Source organism: Phyllobates terribilis, unplaced genomic scaffold, assembly GCF_046119375.1.
Source record: "Phyllobates terribilis strain yellow unplaced genomic scaffold, ASM4611937v1 Scaffold_4__5_contigs__length_816908805, whole genome shotgun sequence".
Classification (NCBI taxonomy): domain Eukaryota; kingdom Metazoa; phylum Chordata; class Amphibia; order Anura; family Dendrobatidae; genus Phyllobates; species Phyllobates terribilis.
This window is the reverse complement of record NW_027362764.1, coordinates 683,050,721-683,069,286: the sequence shown is the minus strand read 5'-3', so window position 1 is coordinate 683,069,286 and position 18,566 is coordinate 683,050,721. Positions and strand designations below refer to the sequence as shown.

Here is an 18,566-nt window from a genome sequence, read left to right as displayed (position 1 = left end):
GTCAAGCCTGCGTGAAGGCGGCGAGGTAGCGTAATTAGCTGCCAACTGGCTCAGAGATCATGGGGCTTCCAACATCTAATTTACTTAAAGTTGGTGTCCGGCAAGGCGCTATTCCATGCTAGCCGAGCTGGGCTGTAGGGCAAAACGTCATCAAAATGGTCTACAGCACCCGGTGTTCCCAGGAGGTCTCCCATCCAAGTACTGTCTGAGCCCAACCCTGATTTGCTTCCGAGATCAGATGAGATCGGGCGTATCCAAGGTGGTATGGCCAGAAGATGCTGCTCGATCCATCGCCCGGCCAGCCTTTCTCAGGATCGCTTGGTGGCGAGCAATCTGGCCGTGACGGGGCGGGCTCCGAAGGGTCCATGCAAAGGCTGTGCCATCCCAACAGGTGTGGTTTGTTTAGCAGTGATTCACCCGCCGCATCAGGTGTCTTCAAAAATGTCTCGGCGCAGGGTCTCCTGCAGGCTAAACCCTTCATCGCGGTAATGTGACAGAAAGAGCAAGCTGGACCCGTAACTTGGGGGCGGAGCGAGACGTCCAGGGGTGAATGAAGGAAGAGGGTGAGATGGTTGCCAGTGACTTTGAGCTGCTCTTCAGGGGGGAGGGTCATGTTGCCTGCAAGGGCTTCTGCTTGGAGTTACCGGTGGTTGCCTCCAGTCACGCGGGAGACGCTGGTCCTGGTGAAAAGGAGCCTAGTATTAAAAGTAAAGGAGCAACAATGCTGGAGGCCCACGGTGATCAGAAGGATGCTGGTATTTTACAGAAATGAAATAGCGCAAGAGAGAAAGCAAATGAAAAAAAGAAAAGAGAATGAATGTGTGCACTTGTGAAAGGGAATGGAAAAAAGTCATAGAAGAGAGTGCCCCCTGCTGGTGGAAGGAAGGAAAAAGCAAAAGCCCACAGCCCCTGGTATTCCCAGGTGGTCTCTCATACAAGTACTAAACAGGCCCAAGCCTGCTTAGCTTCTGAGATCAGATGAGATTGGGCGTGTTTAGGGTGGTATGGCTGTAGGCAGAGATGAGCCTCTCACTTGCTGCTTTTCTACTTTGAAGTTTGGCTGCCGGCTGCCCTTTCCAGTGCTCAGCAAGACCAGGTCCTTTTGTGCTTTCCCTTCTCTTCAATTTTTTTGCTGGCTTCCTTAAAAGGTCTTGAAGACAGAAGGCCCCACTCAGAGCCGCTGAGCTCACTGATCAGCTGCAGCGCTGTCGACGGAACGTCGGCTTCACGGCCAATGCCACAGTCCGGGAGCAGAGGCGAGACTCACCGGTAGACCCGGGTAGGGTGAGTAGAGCGCGGTTAGTTGCTTTCTAATAGCCTGCAGCCGGGGATTAACTTTTAATGAAAGGGAACAATCCCTTTGACTGTCTGCAGCGCGCCACACCTAGGAAGCGCACTCTCACACACAAGCCAGCATGCACACGTGCTCGCACGTGACAACACCCCCTATCTGCCCCTACAACCTCTCCGTCACCATGCGTCAGACTCTCCTGCCTGTTTTAGGATTTCAGGGCCCTAGCAGGAATCACCCCCCCTCCCCAATTCCTTCCTTGCCTTCCTTGCACTGAGGTTAGCTCTTTGTCAGCCGTCTGGCTTGGTTACACAAGCTTCTTTGCAGAGAAACATGTTACTTCTGATGGCCCTCGCTAGGCGGCCGGCATCCAAAACCTTCCCTGGGCACCTGCTGTAAACCTGGCCCCTTCACGGGTCCGGGTGCTTTTAACGCCATAATTTCCACACGGCGAGCTGCGGAGTCAATAGGCACTCCTAGCCGTGGCAAGGAGCTAGGTGTCAGGCCTGCGTGGTAGCGTACTTAGTAGAGATGAGCGTTGTTCTACTCGAACTGTTCGCCAATCTCAAATTCGAGCTGTTTTGGGCGGTGTTCGAGCCGTTCGGCGAACACGAACAATTTGATAAAAATTTGGCTGTTCGAGGTTATGTTCGATAACTGTTCGTGCACCAAAATCATAACTGGATTTTTTCTCAGTAATGATGAAAATTAATGTTAATACGCAGTTTGAGTGTACAGCGGGGTGGGGGGAGGGGCAGTGGATGGATCTCTGCAGGAACAATGAAGATCTCCATTTTTTTTTCTCTTTCCCGCATTTGCAATGGGGAGGTGCAATCTGTCAGCCTATCAGCAGCGCACACACGGAGCGAAGTGCTTTTTTTCACACAAGCAAGAGCATGTGTCATTGGCAGTGTATGTCACATGTCCTTGCCCTATAAGACCAAGCCATTTTCCCCGTCGCCACCATTTTCTCACTGCTGCAGCTGCGTGTTAGACGGCACCGCTGTTGCTGTGTGCGCTATACCTTGTTAATTTCAAGCCAATTTTCGCACAAATATACAGATAGCTTGGGAGTAGGGAATAGTTGTGATTGCAGTCCTTTTAAGGACTAGGTTACAGCATTTCCTACGACTTTTATCAGGGAGGTCTGTGCTCTTAAATAGATAGGTTGTGGGAGTAAAGACTAATTGTAATTGGAGTCCTTTTCAGGACTAGGTTACATCAGTTCCTATCAGTTTTTGCCAGGCAGGTCTGTGCCAGTGCTGTGCAAGTTTTTTTCACAGCATTTGGCTGAATCTAGCAAAGCTAATCCTTTTTGGCCTATTGCAGAGTGTGTTAGTCAGTGGAGTAGCCTATCTGTGTTGCAAGATATAACACCTGTGTATAGAATACCAATTTTTTTACTGCACCTAGTGAAGTAAAATCTTTTGGGCATAGCATCATTCTATTAGTCCATCTATACTGACCTCCATCAGGTTGCAAACTGAATATAATTTTTTTCTGCATCTAGCTCTGAAAAAATATTTGGGCTTCTAGTGGTGTGTGGGACTTGGTCTATTAGTCCATCTATACTGACCTCCATCAGGTTGCAAATTAAAAATAATTTTTTTCTGCATCTAGCTCTGAAAAAATATTTGAGCTTCTAGCAGTGTGTGGGACTTGGTCTATTAGTCCATCTATACTGACCTCCATCAGGTTGCAAATTAAAAATAATTTTTTTCTTCATTTAGCTCTGAAAAAATATTTGGGCTTCTAGCAGTGTGTGGGACTTGTTCTATTACTCCTTCTATACTGACCTCCAGCAGGTTGCAAATTGAATATAATTTTTTTCTGCATCTAGCTCTGAAAAAATAGTTGGGCTTCTAGCGGTGTGTGGGACTTGGTCTATTAGTCCATCTATACTGACCTCCATCAGGTTGCAAATTAAAAATAATTTTTTTCTGCATCTAGCTCTGAAAAAATATTTGGGCTTCTAGCAGTGTGTGGGACTTGGTCTAATAGTCCATCTATACTGACCTCCATCAGGTTGCAAATTAAAAATAATTTTTATCTGCATCTACAGTACCTCTGAAAAAATATTTGGGCTTCTAGCAGTGTGTGGGACTATTTGTATTAGTCCATCTATACTGACCTCCATCAGGTTGCAAATTCAAAATAATTTTTTTCTGCATCTAACCCAGCCAATAGTTTTGGCCTAATACCACAGTTTGGCCACTCAGCTCTGCTCGGTTACCATCCATTGTTTTTTTGTGCAAACAACTCCAGAGTTGTGAATTAGTTAACCACCAAAATGAGTGGAAAAAGGCCTGCTGCTGGTGGAAAGGGGAATAGGCGTGTTGGGAAGGGGAAAAAAGGTTGTGTCCGTGGGGTAGGTGTTAAAGCAACAGTAACATCTGCAGAAGAAAGACCATCTTCCAGCCAAACTAAAATGTCTAGTTCTTTTAGCGGACAATGTGATAAGATCCCTTTCTTACGGCCACGCCAATCGCTACAAATTCCAGATGAGGCACAAAAACAGCAGGTGCTTCAGCGGATATCAAGTGCTCCTTTAAGTGGGCTCTCCTCCACATCAACTTCAACATCACAAATACTCCAGTCCTCAAAGGTGTCACCCAAATCGCACTTGCTTCCTCACAGCTCCCAAATCTCCAGCTGCCCGTCTGAGTATGAGGTAGAACAGATGGTTGAGTCTGCAGAGCTGTTTACTCATACTATAGCCTGTGAATCAGAGGTCGACTCCAGCGCTTCTGTGAATCCAGACGAGGAAATGATCTGCACTGATGCCCAGAATCTTTATGAGTCGGATCCAGGACCAGACGCAGAAGGTTCTGACCATAATGTAGACCCTCATTCCCAAACTGTAACTCCTGTTGGTGGAGACAATGAGGAAGACGATGATAAGACTCAAATACCTGATTGGAGCGACAACTTTAGTTTTTTGTGAGGGCAGGAACAGGTTGGCTCTGAGGACGACGGGTGTGATAACGCACAGGGTGATGATGATGAGGTCGGAGATCCCACTTACTGTCAACCCACAGTCAGCCAAGAGATGAGGTCAGCAGAGGAGGTGGAGGAAGATGCTAGTGACGACGAGGTCAGGTTGCGCCTTCCTGGACAGAGACGTAGTACTGGAAGCACGTCAACAACTGCATCCTCAAACACAACTCTGCCTCTCACCACAAGTCGTGGTGGCTCTTCAGGTCGCATGGGTGCTAAGCCTTGCATAGCCTGGGCATTTTTTCAGATCGATAAAGATGACCCAACTCGTGTTATCTGTAACATTTGTCAGCAAAAGCTAAGTAGAGGCCAAAAAGTACATAGTTTGAGTACTTCATGCATGAACCAGCACATGGACATGAAGCATAAGTTGCAGTGGGAAGCTCAGTGTGCTACAATGCGGCCTAGCCGGCCGGGCCAATCACCGTCTGCCATATCTTGTGCATCCGCGGCCTCTTCATCCTCTGTGACTGGGGGGACAGCAGTCACACCTGTTTTGGGGCGCAGACCTGCCACCTCTTTACCCGCAACAGCCAGCGTGATTGGCAGGTCATCATTTTCTTTGGAGGTGGTAACACCAGCTGGTGTTGAGCGCTGTCCGACATCGATAGCACCACCTTTGGATCAAGGCAACCTAACATGTCCGCCTGCATCTTCCTCACAGACCGGCAGTTTGCCGGGGACACCCTTATCAACCCCGTCTAAGCACAATAGCCAGCCCTCGGTCCCTCAGATGTGGACAAGTAAAAGACCATTTCCTCCTAGCCATGAGAAAGCTAAGAGGTTGAATTTCACCATCTGCAAGCTCTTGGCTACAGAAATGCTGCCTTTCCGCCTGGTGGACACAGAGGATTTTCGAGACCTTATGTCCGTCGCAGTGCCCCAGTACCAGATGCCCAGTCGGCACTACTTCTCAAAGAAAGGTGTGCCTGCGCTCCACCAGCATGTCGCACACAACCTCACCGCTTCTTTGAGAAACTCTGTGTGTGACAGGGTGCATTTCACCACAGACACTTGGACGAGTAGGCATGGACAGGGGCGTTACATGACTGGGCACTGGGTAACTATGGTGACAGCAGGACAAGGGGCTGCTGTCCAAGTCTTGCCGTCCCCACGAGTTGTGCGTCAATCCTCTTTATGTCAAAGTTCCTCCACTGCTTCTGCCTCCTCAACCTCCTCTCGGTCTTCCACCTGCACCCAAAGCCTGTCTGGTCATGCCACAAGCTTTCTAACTGCGCAGAAGGGATCCTGCACACCTCCTTACTATGCTGGCAGTAGGGCTCAACGTCATCAGGCGGTTTTTACATTGAAATGTCTGGGAAATGTGAGTCACACAGCTGAGGAGTTGTGGTCAGCTCTGGAGAACCAATTTCATGAATGGTTGTCTCCACTGGACCTGAAACCAGGGAAGGCCGTGTGCGACAATGCTGCAAACCTGGGTGCGGCCCTTCGCCGGGGCAATGTCACACACGTGCCTTGTATGGCTCACGTGTTGAACCTGGTTGTCCAGCAATTTTTAGCCCACTATCCCAGACTAGATGGCCTTCTGCAGAGGGCACGGTCGCTGTGTGCTCACTTCCGCCGTTCGCATCCCGCAGCTCAGCGACTTACATCTCTACAGAAGTCGTTGGGCCTGCCACTTCACCGGCTAAAATGCGATGTGCCTACCCGGTGGAATTCAACTCTGCACATGTTGCAGCGACTGTGGCAGCACCGACAAGCCCTGGTGCAATACGTTCTGACGTATAGCCTGGGCCAACGAGATTCAGAGGTGGGGCAAATCACGCTGGAGGAGTGGTCTCAGATCAGGGACCTATGCACCCTTCTGCACAGTTTTGAAATGGCGACGAAGATGTTTAGTGCTGACGATGCCATTATCAGCATGACTATTCCGGTGATTTACATGCTGGAGCACATGTTAAACAGAATTCGGAGTCAGGTGGTGGCACAAGAGGAGGTGGAGGAAGTAGAGGAGGAGGAGTTGTATGCGGAAGGGCTAACATCTGCAAGGTCCAGACGGTCGGCAGCACCAAGGCGGCAGGCATGTGAGGGTGGGGGAGATGGTTTTACCAGGGCCCATGGTAGCAGCCAAACTAGTGAGGAAGGTGCAGGAGCCCAGGAAGAAGTGGAGGACGAACTGATGGAAGACTCATCAAATGAGGGAGACCTTGATCACATTTCTGTTGTGCGAGGTTGGGGGGAGAGGACAGAGGAAGGAAGCATGATTGTTACCTCGCCACCAACACAACAGGGACTTGGTGCTCCTGGATGCGCAACACACATGAGTGCCTTCTTGCTGCACTACCTGCAACATGACCCTCGAATTGTGAGAATTAGAAATAATCCTGACTACTGGGTTGCCACACTGTTAGATCCCTGGTACAAAAGTAAATTTGCAGAAATTATTCCTGCCATAGAAAGGGATGCACGCATGCAGGAGTATCAGCAGAGACTGTTGCAGAATCTTACATGTGCTTTTCCACAAAATACCAGTGGTGCACGTAGTGAATCTCACAGTTCCAACTTGCCAACCGTGGGACCGTCAAGTGTTCAGCACTCAAACCGTAACAGAACCACAGTATCTGCTGGTAACATCAATTTTGCGGAATCATTTCACCACTTTTTTAGCCCATCCTTTGCAAGGCCACAGGAGACAAGAAGTCTGACACATAGTCAACGCCTAGAGACGATGGTACAGGAGTATCTCCAAGTAAACATTGAAGCCACGACTGTGTCACTGGACCCTTGCTCTTTTTGGGCTTCCAATCTGGATAAATGGCCGGAGCTAGCCAATTACGCCTTGCAGATCTTGTCATGCCCCGCAGCCAGCGTTCTGTCTGAACGTGTGTTCAGCGCTGCTGGTGGTGTGCTGACAGATAAGCGCACGCGGCTCTCCACTGATAATGTAGACAGACTCACGTTCATAAAGATGAACAAATCATGGATCCGAAACGACTTTTCTACCCCTGTGTCATCCTGGGGAGAGTAAAAGCTTGATGATTGGTTAAAATCACCCTACCAACCGTTTTAAGCTTTCAAATTACTAATCATGTTTATCTGTATCTTGACTGGAAAATATTTTGGGCTTTGTAGCAGTGTGCAGCACTGATCCTATTAGGCCATCTATACTAAAGCTTCACCAGATTTAAAATTAAAAATAATTTTTAGCTGCATCTAGCCCGGAAAATAATTTTGGGGCTCCGAGATGCGCAAGGCACATAAGTGCCTTCTTGCTGCACTACCTGCAGCATGACCCTCATATTGTCAGAATTCGAAGTAATCATGACTACTGGGTTGCCACACTCTTAGATCCCCCAAACTTTTCGATCAACCTTTTCATTTTAATAAAGACCAAAAAAATGGTCATTTTTGAAATTATAAGCATTAGCAGGTTGTTAGAAACTGAAATCAAACAGTTTTCAACTCAAAACTTTATTCTAGGTGATGTTACATTTTCACATAGGACCCCTTGTTCGAAAGGAGCTTCTGAACTCTCTCGTCCATTGAATTTGTCAGGTTTTGGATGGTTTCTGCTTCAATTGTTTTGCATGAGGACAGAATACCCTCCCAGAGCTGTTGATTAGATGTGAACTGCCTCCCGCCATCATTGACACTCCTTTTAATGATGCTCCAAAGGTTCTGAATGGGGTAGAGGTCAGGGGAGCATGGGGGTCACACCATAAGTTTGTCCCCTTTTATGCCCATATCAGCCAGAGATGCAGATGTTTTATGTGCAGCATGAGATGGTGCATTATCATGCAGAAAAATGATCTTGCTGTGAAATACACGGTTCTTCTTCTTGAACCATGGCAGGAAGTGCTGTTTGAGAATATCCACATACATTATGGAGTTCATCTTTAGCGCCTTCAGGGATCCTAAAGGGGCCGACAATCTCTCTCCCCATGATTCCAGCCCAAAACATTACTCCACCTCCTCCTTGTTGGCGCTGTAGCCGTGTTTGCGTGGGGTGTCCATCAACCAGCCATCCTCCACTCCATCCATCTGGACCATCGAGCGCTGCACGGCACTCATCCGTGAACAAAACAGTTTTGAAATCAGTCTTCATGTAATGTTTGGCCCACTGGAGCCGTTTCTGCTTGTGTGAAGTGGATAGAGGAGGTCGACAGGATGGCGCATGCACAGCTGCAAACCTCTGAAGGACCCTGCATCTTGTTGTTCGGGGGACGTTGGAGGCACAAGCAGCTTCAAAAACTTGTCTGCTGCTATGACAAGGCTTTTTTGACGCTGCTCTTTCAACCTGACGTAATTGCCTGTAGGAAAGAGTCCTCAATTTGCCCTTATCAGCACGCACACGTGTGTACTGTGAATCAGCTACATACTTCTTGATTGCCAAGACACTTCATCCTGATCATCGCACAATGTTGATTGTAGTCATGCCTTGACCTAAACACTCCACAATTTGTTGCTTCTCAGCAGCCGACACATCCTTTTTCTTTCCCATTTTGGCAGAAAATGTAGGCTGCTTAATAATGTGAGAGAGCCTTCTTAAGTAGTCTTGCCTTTCATTGGACACACCTGCCAAACTAATTAGCACAGGTGTCTGCAATTGCTTACAGTGATATAAAGAGCCCTGACACACATCACCATCAATGAGTTTAACTGACAAACAAACAAATTCTTCCCTTATCACTCCTAAACACTTTTTGTATAATAATTTGGAACGCAGTGCACATGTGCTTTTCCACAAAACACCAGTGGTTCACGTAGTGAATCTTACAGTTCTAACTTGCCAACCGTGGTCTGTATGGAGTTGTTCAATAAAGGGCCCAAAATTAAGATAACATAGATGGGAGAGGTCTCTATGAATAGGAATTCCTAAGTATTTGATACCCTGTGAGGGCCAGGCAAAGGGAAAGTTGGACTGGATGGAATCCTATATGGATTTGGGGAGGGAGACATCGAGGGCCTCAGACTTCGCTGCATTGATTTTAAAATTTTACCATGTAACAAAGTGATCTATTTCAGCCATAACAGCATGGATGGATATATGTGATTGAGTGATATATACTAGGACATCAACAGCAAATAGAGAGCACTTGTACTCGGTGCCTCCCACCTCAATCCACCTAATATTGGGGTTATGGCGAATTGATGAGAGCAGGTGCTCCGTCACTAGGATGTATAAGAGAGGGGACAGAGGACATCACTGCCTTGTCCCATTGGTGATTGTGAAAGGTGATGAAAATGTTCTGACGCACCCCCTGGGCCTTGGGACCCCCGGAGCCGGACCCTTTTTGGTGGATGCTGGTGGTTGTAGTCTTCGTGGCGGCGACCCAGTTCCGTGGCTCAGGGCGGTCAAACCAGTGGCAGAACTATTTATGTGGTTTTCATGTTTAAATGTCCGACTACGCCACCCGTGGATTGCGGTCAGAGTGAACCGCCGCTACAGGGCAGACCACTGAGGCTGGTGTTGTGGGTGCAGCAGAGCGTAGCATAACTCCCCACGGGAGGAGTATAGCCTCAGGGCAGTGTATGCGGAGGATGGGGGTGATGGTGCAGGGCAGCAGCAGTAACGACACGGAGTCAGTGATGCAGTTCAGGGCCTTTACTCACAGTTCTTATTATCCAGACCACGTCTGCAGGTAACGGCTGCCCACGCCGTACTGTGCTCACCAGGTGAGGGGCTCAGACAACTCCCAGATAACTTTGGAGCACTTCACAGGACCCCCTTTGTGTGTCCTTTGTCTGGCCTTTCTTACCAACACTTCTGTCCGGCTGCCTCGGGCCTCCTCTTGGTAAACTTGGCGCCAGTTTCCCTGACCCTATGTGGTGCCTTCCTAGCGGGTGTAGCGAGGGGCTGCGCCACATAAAATGTCAGAGCCTCCGGTTTCTAGCTGAGGGTCATTTCCTGCCTCCACTAGTTCGGGGACCGGTCTCCCCCTTTGGCCTGACCCCTCCACGCAGGTGGATTCGGGCGTGCGGTGGCGACTCGCCCGTCCGCACCCCTGGGATCCCTTCATTCCTCGTTCCTGGAGCCTTCTCCGCTCCTCTTCCTTCCTTCTCCCTCTTCCAGGCCTGGGCCTCTGTTACTAGGCCCGCCTCCGGAGCAGAGCTCATGCAGAGCCCCTGCTCCCTGCCACTTCTGCTCAGACTTCTCTGCACTGAACTAAGATGGTGCCCACCTTTTATACTCCTATATTCTCAATGCACCCAGGAACTGCTTCCTCCCTGCTCCTGCACTACAGGGTTCCCCTTCCTCAGTGTTCCCTCCCCCCACTCCAGCCAGGGACAGGGACTGTCGTGCCCATCTCAGGGGCATATTGGTCGCCCTGCCCCACGGCAATGTGGTGTAATGCATGCAGGTGTCGGGTCCTAATCCACACTCCATCCTTACCTGAGAGTGAGATATCACACCTCTGGGTGAGGTGCAATACGTCTGTAGCAACCGAGCCCTCAGGGTGCTACAGTTCCATTTATCTTCAGCCTAGGTGACGTATTGCGATACAGGGCCGTGATTTTGGCTATAAAAGGGTCCCCTAGACCCCTACCCCAAGCTTTTTAAGAGAATCATATATGGCGTGCCAGGAGACTCTATGGAATGCTTTCTCAGCATCCAACGAGAGTATCTAATTACAAATTTTTAACTGCATCTAGCCCAGGAAATACTTTGTGCCTAGTAGCAGTGTCTGCTAGTGAGCGGATTATCCCGGCTGTTAAGCAAGCTGCACCACCTGTAGTTTAGACACTTAATTTTTTCAAAGGAAATGCTTCGGGACCATGGGATACTTAGTGAAGAGCATCAGGAGGCACCCCAAGGCATAGGGGCTGGGACTGGCAGTAGGATGCCTTGCGGTGGACAGCCGAGCTCGATCCTTATAAAAGCTTTTTAACTGCAGCAGCTTTAGTGGACGCTACTGGAGCTGGAATTACCGCGGCTGCTGGCATGAGACTTGCCCTCCAATAGATCCTTGTAAATGGATTTAAAGTGTATTCATTCAAATTAGAGAGACAATTTAAATTAAAAAGCTTAGAGCTGCCTCCACCACAGGGGGGCTCGCTCGACCCACCAGCGGACAGGCACCAGTATTGGGAGAGGGGGGCTGGCCGTCAGGGTTCACCGCGGCTCTGGCACAAACCCGGCGACACGGAGGTGGCACGGGCAGGAGCGGACTGGCCGTGTCGGCTTCTCACTTTTTGGATTTTAGAAGGGCATGACATGCCTATATCTGTGTCTCCCCCTCCTTTTACTCCTCCACCACTTTTATTTTCGCATGACTATATGTACTTGTCACTTTTCCATGTGTTAGTTATGTCTTCTGAGCAGTTTGTCAGCTTTTGGACACCTTTGAAGGTGTTTTCTATGTGTTTCTATGTGTTTTTGTTTGCCTGCCATTGGTTTTAACGGTGTTCGACGAACAGTTCGGCGAACACATGGGTGTTCGACGAACCGAACCGAACTCGAACACTACGGGGGTGGCTCAACACTAGTACTTAGCTGCCAACTGGCTCAGAGGCCTTGGGGCTTCCATCATCTAAGTTACTTAAGGTCGGTGTCCGGCAAGGCGCCGTTCCATGCTAGCCGAGCTGGGCACTAGGGCAAAACGTCATCAAAATGGTCTACAGCACCCGGTGTTGCCAGTAGGAATCCCATCCAAGTACTGTCCGAGCCCAGCCCTGCTTTGCTTCCGAGATCAGACGAGATCAGGCGTATCCAAGGTGGTATGGCCAGTAGACGCTGCTCGATCCATCGCCCGGCCAGCCTTTCTCAGGATCGCTTGGTGGCGAGCAATCTGGCCGTGATGGGGCGGGCTCCGAAGGGTCCATGCAAAGGCTGTGCCGTCCCTACAGGTGTGGTTTGTTTAGCAGTGATTCACCCGCCGCATCAGGTGTCTTCAAAAATGGCTCGGCGCAGGGTCTCCTGCAGGCTAAACCCTTGATCGCGGTAATGTGACAGAAAGAGCAAGCTGGACCCGTAACTTGGGGGCTAAGCGAGACGTCCAGGGGTGAATGAAGGAAGAGGGTGAGAAGGTTGCCAGTGACTTTGAGCTGCTCTTCAGGGGGGAGGGTCGTGTTGCCTGCAAAGGTCTTCTGCTTGGGGTTACCGGTGGTTGCCTCCAGCCACGCGGGAGACGCTGGTCCTTGTGAAAAGGAGCCTAGTATTAAAAGTAAAGAAGCAACAATGCTGGAGGCCCACGGTGATCAGAAGGATGCTGGTATTTGCAGAGATGAAATAGCGCAAGAGAGAAAGCACATGAAAAAAAGAAAAGAGAATGAATGTGTGCACTTGTGAAAGGGAATGGAATAAAGGCATAGAAGAGAGTGCCCCCTGCTGGTGGAAGGAAGGAAAAAGCAAAAGCCTACAGCTCCTGGTATTCCCAGGCAGTCTCCCATCTAAGTACTAACCAGGCCCAACTCTGCTTAGCTTCCAAGATCAGATGAGATCGGGCATGTTCAGGGTGGTGTGGCAGTAGGCAGAGACATGCCTCTCACTTGCTGCTTTTCTACTTTGAAGTCTGGCTGCCGGCTGCCCTTTCCAGTGCTCAGCAAGACCAGGTCCTTTTGTGCTTTCCCTTCTCTTCAATTTTTTTGCTGGCTTCCTTAAAAGGTCTTGTAGACACAACGCCCCACTCAGAGCCGCTGAGCTCACTGATCGGCTGCAGCGCTGTCGACGGAACGTCAGCTTCACGGCCAATGCCACAGGCTGGGAGCAGAGGCGAGACTCACCGGTAGACCCGGGTAGGGTGAGTAGAGCGCAGTTAGTTGCTTTCTAATAGCCTGCAGCCAGGGATTAACTTTTAATGAAGGGAACAATCCCTTTGACTGTCTGCAGCGCGCCACACCTAGGAAGCGCACTCTCACACACAAGCCAGCATGCACACGTGCTCGCACGTGACAACACCCCCTATCTGCCCCTACAACCTCTCCGTCACCATGCGTCAGACTCTCCTGCCTGTTTTATGATTTCAGGGCCCTAGCAGAAATCACTCCCCCCCCCTCCCCAATTTCTTCCGCACCTTCCTTGCACTGAGGTTAGCTCTTTGTCAGCCGTCTGGCTTGGTTACACAAGCTTCTTTGCAGAGAAACATGTTACTTCTGCTCGCCCTCGCTAGGCGGCCGGCATCCAAAACCTTCCCTGGGCACCTGCTGAAAGCCTGGCCCCTTCACGGCCCCGGGTGCTTTTAACACCTTCATTTCCACACGGCGAGCTGCGGAGTCAATAAGCACTCCTAGCCGTGTCAAGGAGCTCGGTGTCAGGCCTGCGTGAAGGCGGCAGGGTAGCGTACTTAGCTTCCAACTGGCTCAGAGGCTTTGGGGCTTCCATCATCTAAGTTACTTAAGGTCGGTGTCCGGCAAGGCGCCCTTCTATGCTAGCCGAGCTGGGCAGTAGGGCAAAACGTCATCAAAATGGTCTACAGCACCCGGTGTTCCCAGGAGGTATCCCATCCAAGTACTGTCGGAGCCCTGCCCTGCTTTGCTTCCGAGATCAGACGAGATCAGGCGTATCCAAGGTGGTATGGCCAGTAGACACTGCTCGATTCATCGCCCGGCCAGCCTTTCTCAGGATCGCTTGGTGGCGAGCAATCTGGCCGTGACGGGGCGGGCTCCGAAGGGTCCATGCAAAGGCTGTGCCGTCCCTACAGGTGTGGTTTGTTTAGCAGTGATTCACCCGCCGAATCAGGTGTCTTCAAAAATGTCTCGGCGCAGGGTCTCCTGCAATCTAAACCCTTCATCGCGGTAATGTGACAGAAAGATCAAGCTGGACCCGTAACTTGGGGGCGGAGCGAGACATCCAGGGGTGAATGAAGGAAGAGGGTGAGATGGTTGCCAGTGACTTTGAGCTGATCTTCAGGGTTGAGGGTCGTGTTGCCTGCGAAGGTCTTCTGCTTGGGGTTACCGGTGTTTGTCTCCAGCCACGCGGAAGACGCTGGTCCTGGTGAAAAGGAGCCTAGTATTAAAAGTAAAGAAGCAACAATGCTGGAGGCCCACGGTGATCAGAAGGATGCTGGTATTTGCAGAGATGAAATAGCGCAAGAGTGAAAGCAAATGAAAAAAAGAAAAGAGAATGAATGTGTGCACTTGTGAAAGGGAATGGAAAAAAGGCATAGAAGAGAGTGCCCCCTGCTGGTGAAAGGAAGGAAAAAGCAAAAGCCTACAGCACCTGGCATTCCCAGGCGGTCTCTGTTAAATTGTTTGTTATGGAAATTCATTTGGAATGTTAATCGATAATCATTTTCCTGAGTTCTATGCCTCAGCCATCGTGTCTAGTTGACATGCGCTATTTGTGTGTGTATTTTTGGTTCACTACCATATGTAGAACAGGTGTCCATACGACTGGCTATAAAAGCCCATGGTACAGAAAGGGGGGGCTCTCTTGCTCTGCCCACCCCACAAGACACAGAATCTTCATGCTGAGAAGCAGATGACAAGTAGGCCTGGACACATGCTGGACAAAGACATGATTTACCAGCCAGGATCCAAGGAAAGATGGGTGAATCTCAACAATTAAGCTAATTATGGACAAATGGACAATTACTTTATAACTAATTATTGTATGTACCTGCTGAAATCTGATTCTTTTTAATGGACAATCCAAGAATAAATAGATACATTTTTTTATAAGAATATCGTGATATTGATACTTTGAGAAGTCCTCAGTAGAAAAAAATAATACAGGAAGAGTATTATTTTCCAATGGTGAGCCAGCCAGTCCTGTTTTTTTGTTTTTTAAATTAAGTAAGTGAATTTCTTCCGTGAACTAGGGGGGAGTCCTTACGATCTGAACAGCTGTTGTTCACGTGTCAGTAAATTCACTAGTTTGTCACGAGAAGCAGAAAGGACCTACAGACTGAGGAAAGACAGGAAGCAGAGGTACTAACAAGGAACAGAATCACACAGGAAAAGAATCAGACGAACTGAAGACAGGACGTGCTGATAAAGAGAAGCCAAGGAATCTTAAGGTAAGCAAAATATGGATATAATTTCTTCTTTTGCTAAACAAAGTAATATTAATTTCAAAGGTAATGTAGGAGATGACATAGAAGTTTTGTGGCTCAGTTTATACAAAGAATGTGAATTGCAGAATTTACAGTTAACTTCTAAATTGGTAAATAGAGACAAACAGAAATTGAGAAATATTCTACATTTGTTAGATTTTTTTCATAGTCTTGTGTTAGAGATTTCTAAGCAGGAAAATAGTGTAGAAGTGTCAGACGGTGATACTGATTCTGACTGTAATGTGGAAAATGAACAAGAAGTAAGACACGTGTCTGTAACTGAAGGTGACCTTGGGTCTGACCAAGAGACGGACATACAGAAACCTGACATGGGAGGAGACATGACTGACATACGAGAAACCGACATACTAGGTGATGTGGGAGGAGACGTGAGTGACGTAGGAGGAACGGACGTACAAGAGCCACTAAAAATATCAGAGAATTCTGGAATTACCCAGGCTCAACTCCAAATTAAAATGAGGAAAAATTTGCTGAAATTATACAAAATCATGCCAAAATATGATGTCAAAATCCATGCCTGTAGAAATTCAGAGACATTTGAGAGCTTCTCTGATAAGTTTGATTTATCCAATGAGGAGAGGAATCAACTATTTAAAATATGGATTCCTGTGACATTGTCCAGACGTTTACATTTAATGCCCTGTGAAAATGACTCTCCTAATGGATGGGAAAATGATTCGGACAGATTAAGATATTTAATTTATTGTGTCACAAAGGATTTTCCCAACATAGAAGATCTGCAGAAACTAAGGATTGGTAGGAAGGAATGTACATATACATTCATGTCCATATTTGAACGGTTGTACAAAGCTCTCATCAAAAATGGAAAAGTACAACATATGATAACAACTTTTGTACAAAAATTCAAATTCCTAAATTCAGTTTCCCAAGTTATGGCATCACAAAAAATTCATTATTTGAATGTGCGCAGATGCTGGATTTTGTTAGAAAACATGAGAATCGTGAAAAGAAAATAAATCAAGCTAAATTTATAAAACCAGGAAAGGTAAAATCTTACCAAAAGCCAATATCAAACTCTCCTAGACTGAGTCATCCCCATAGTGAACTCTATCAAATACGCAGAAGATTTCATATATGTTATAAGCCATATCAGCCAGTGCAAAGATCCATCTCTCCACAGAATGAGTTAATTCTCAGTCAGAACTGTGATTCTCTAAAAAGAAAAATGGCTGAAACTGATGGACAGAGACAGGTGAGACGACCAACTCACTGTGACGTCATGGAATGTGGACAGAAGAACAGGCAGTTCTCTGAGGTTTTGAAGGATAGAAAAATGTCTTTCCTAAATAGGGCGTTCCTGGAGATATTTGAGAGAGACAGAAGATTTGGTTTAGGGAGTGGCTAAGGAAAAACTGTAATTGTAATGTTGTATCAAAATGTAATACAATGTCTCAATAATTATTTATAATCTCATACAGTAAAATTGTAGTTACATAGTTTCTAATAGTTCATATATATATATATATATATATATATACACTTGTCTAAGTAGAGATTGCGTATAATTGTATTTATATATACGTTTATAAAACATATATATATATATATTAATTAATAAATTAGAACTTCATATATATAAATTTAAGTAGCAATATTTTGAATTAAATTAGAACCAACCAATATATGTATAAGATATTTAAATAATTCTGTTTCTGTATGAATTTGATATTTAATTTTATTTTGTTATATTTCCTTAGAGTTTTCATTCCAAAGCAGGATTTGATCAAAGAACTCTAAAATGGATTTATTTCTTTATTCACACAGAAAGTGAAAAAATTGCATGATTTTATGTGTATAACATTTTAAAATAATAACAATATATCTAGTTGAACTATAATATATATGTAATACTTATTAATTCTTTTGTGCTGCTAATATTTTCTGTGCATGAAGTGTTCGTGCAAATTAAAGTAGCTTTACAGCATGACGTGTGACAGCTGCGGCCTTTGAACTTTGAGCTAATAGTATAGGATCCCATTCATTCTATTTTCAACTGATGTAACTTAAGACCGGGCAGCCAGTGAAAAAAAGAATCTAAGACAAGAGTTTTTTCAAGTGTCTGAAATTCCAGTGACTTACTCTCATATTATATAATATGTACTTGGGGAATATTCAAAGAAATATAAAGATATTCAATTGATATGGCAATGCGCATTCATAAATTGGGATACAACAATTTTGGGTTAAATATATATATATATCTAAAACTTCATATGTGGAATGTTTGAGTTGAACAGATCTGTGAATGTCAGAGTGAAGGTGACAGATGAGTAAATCAGCAGCTGCTAAGTGTGATTGATGTGACAGAGGCCTCGTATGTTTGTATGTTTGAAAAAAAAATGTTTCTTTATGTGAAGGTACAAAAATATATTTAATTCTGAGGAAATTATAATACATAATTAGGTATTATCTACATATATATATTTCTATATTTCTTTAATAATTATTATTTCTTGATTTAACTAATAGTGGATAAGGGCAACCACACATCAAAATGGTTTACAAAGCAAATTTATATTTAGAATAATTTTCCACATGATAATATTCTTGAATAACTATAATATTATTTTTAATGGTTACCTAAATAGGTACACTCCTCTCTTTAGTCAAATCTATGCTACTCATCGATATGAAATTTATGCACAATATTTCTAGAAGAATAATTATTTGTAATTGGGTTCTGATATATACATAAATTTTATAAAATAATATTTTTGGTATTAAGGGGGAAAATGTGTTTTTGATCCTGATTACATAATCACTTTTGATCAATACTTATTTTCCACACATTTTAATAAAGAAGAAATAATAATAAGGTACTATGGTATAATTAAGAAGGGTATTACATGCAAAGTTGCATAATTTAATATTTTTTGGTGGTACAAGGTTATGACAAATATGAAATCATCCAGATAATGGAGCTATAAGGGTATTTTTTATGGAGAATATAATTACTCTGCATTTGTCATTAAAATTTAAAGGCCTTATTTTTATTTTTATTCTTATTTTTACTCTTAATTTTATTTTTCATTTTTAAAATTTTATTCTTACTTTATACTTCTTATTTTTCTATTTTTTCATTTTTTAATTCTCATTTGATTTTATTTCAGTTCAATATCTCAATTGAGAAAACACATTAATATTTAATAAAGTAATGTCTAATACAAGAGTATTGCTTCATTAAATATATATTGCTAAGGAAAAAAATGTTTACATTTTCTGAGTAAACACAACAATTCATTCATTCATTTATGCATTCATTCATACATTCATATATTTTT

General features: G+C 45.7%; 5 pseudogenes; all 5 read right to left on the bottom strand.

Moving 5' to 3' along the window:
• Nucleotides 1-158: 158 nt before the first annotated feature.
• Nucleotides 159-276, bottom strand: LOC141268740 (5S ribosomal RNA; annotated as a pseudogene).
• Nucleotides 277-897: 621 nt separating this feature from the next.
• Nucleotides 898-1,016, bottom strand: LOC141269224 (5S ribosomal RNA; annotated as a pseudogene).
• A 10,847-nt stretch (nucleotides 1,017-11,863) lies between these two features.
• Nucleotides 11,864-11,983, bottom strand: LOC141269353 (5S ribosomal RNA; annotated as a pseudogene).
• A 620-nt stretch (nucleotides 11,984-12,603) lies between these two features.
• LOC141267373 (5S ribosomal RNA) lies at nucleotides 12,604-12,722 on the bottom strand (annotated as a pseudogene).
• Nucleotides 12,723-13,656: 934 nt separating this feature from the next.
• Nucleotides 13,657-13,776, bottom strand: LOC141268571 (5S ribosomal RNA; annotated as a pseudogene).
• Nucleotides 13,777-18,566: the final 4,790 nt, after the last annotated feature.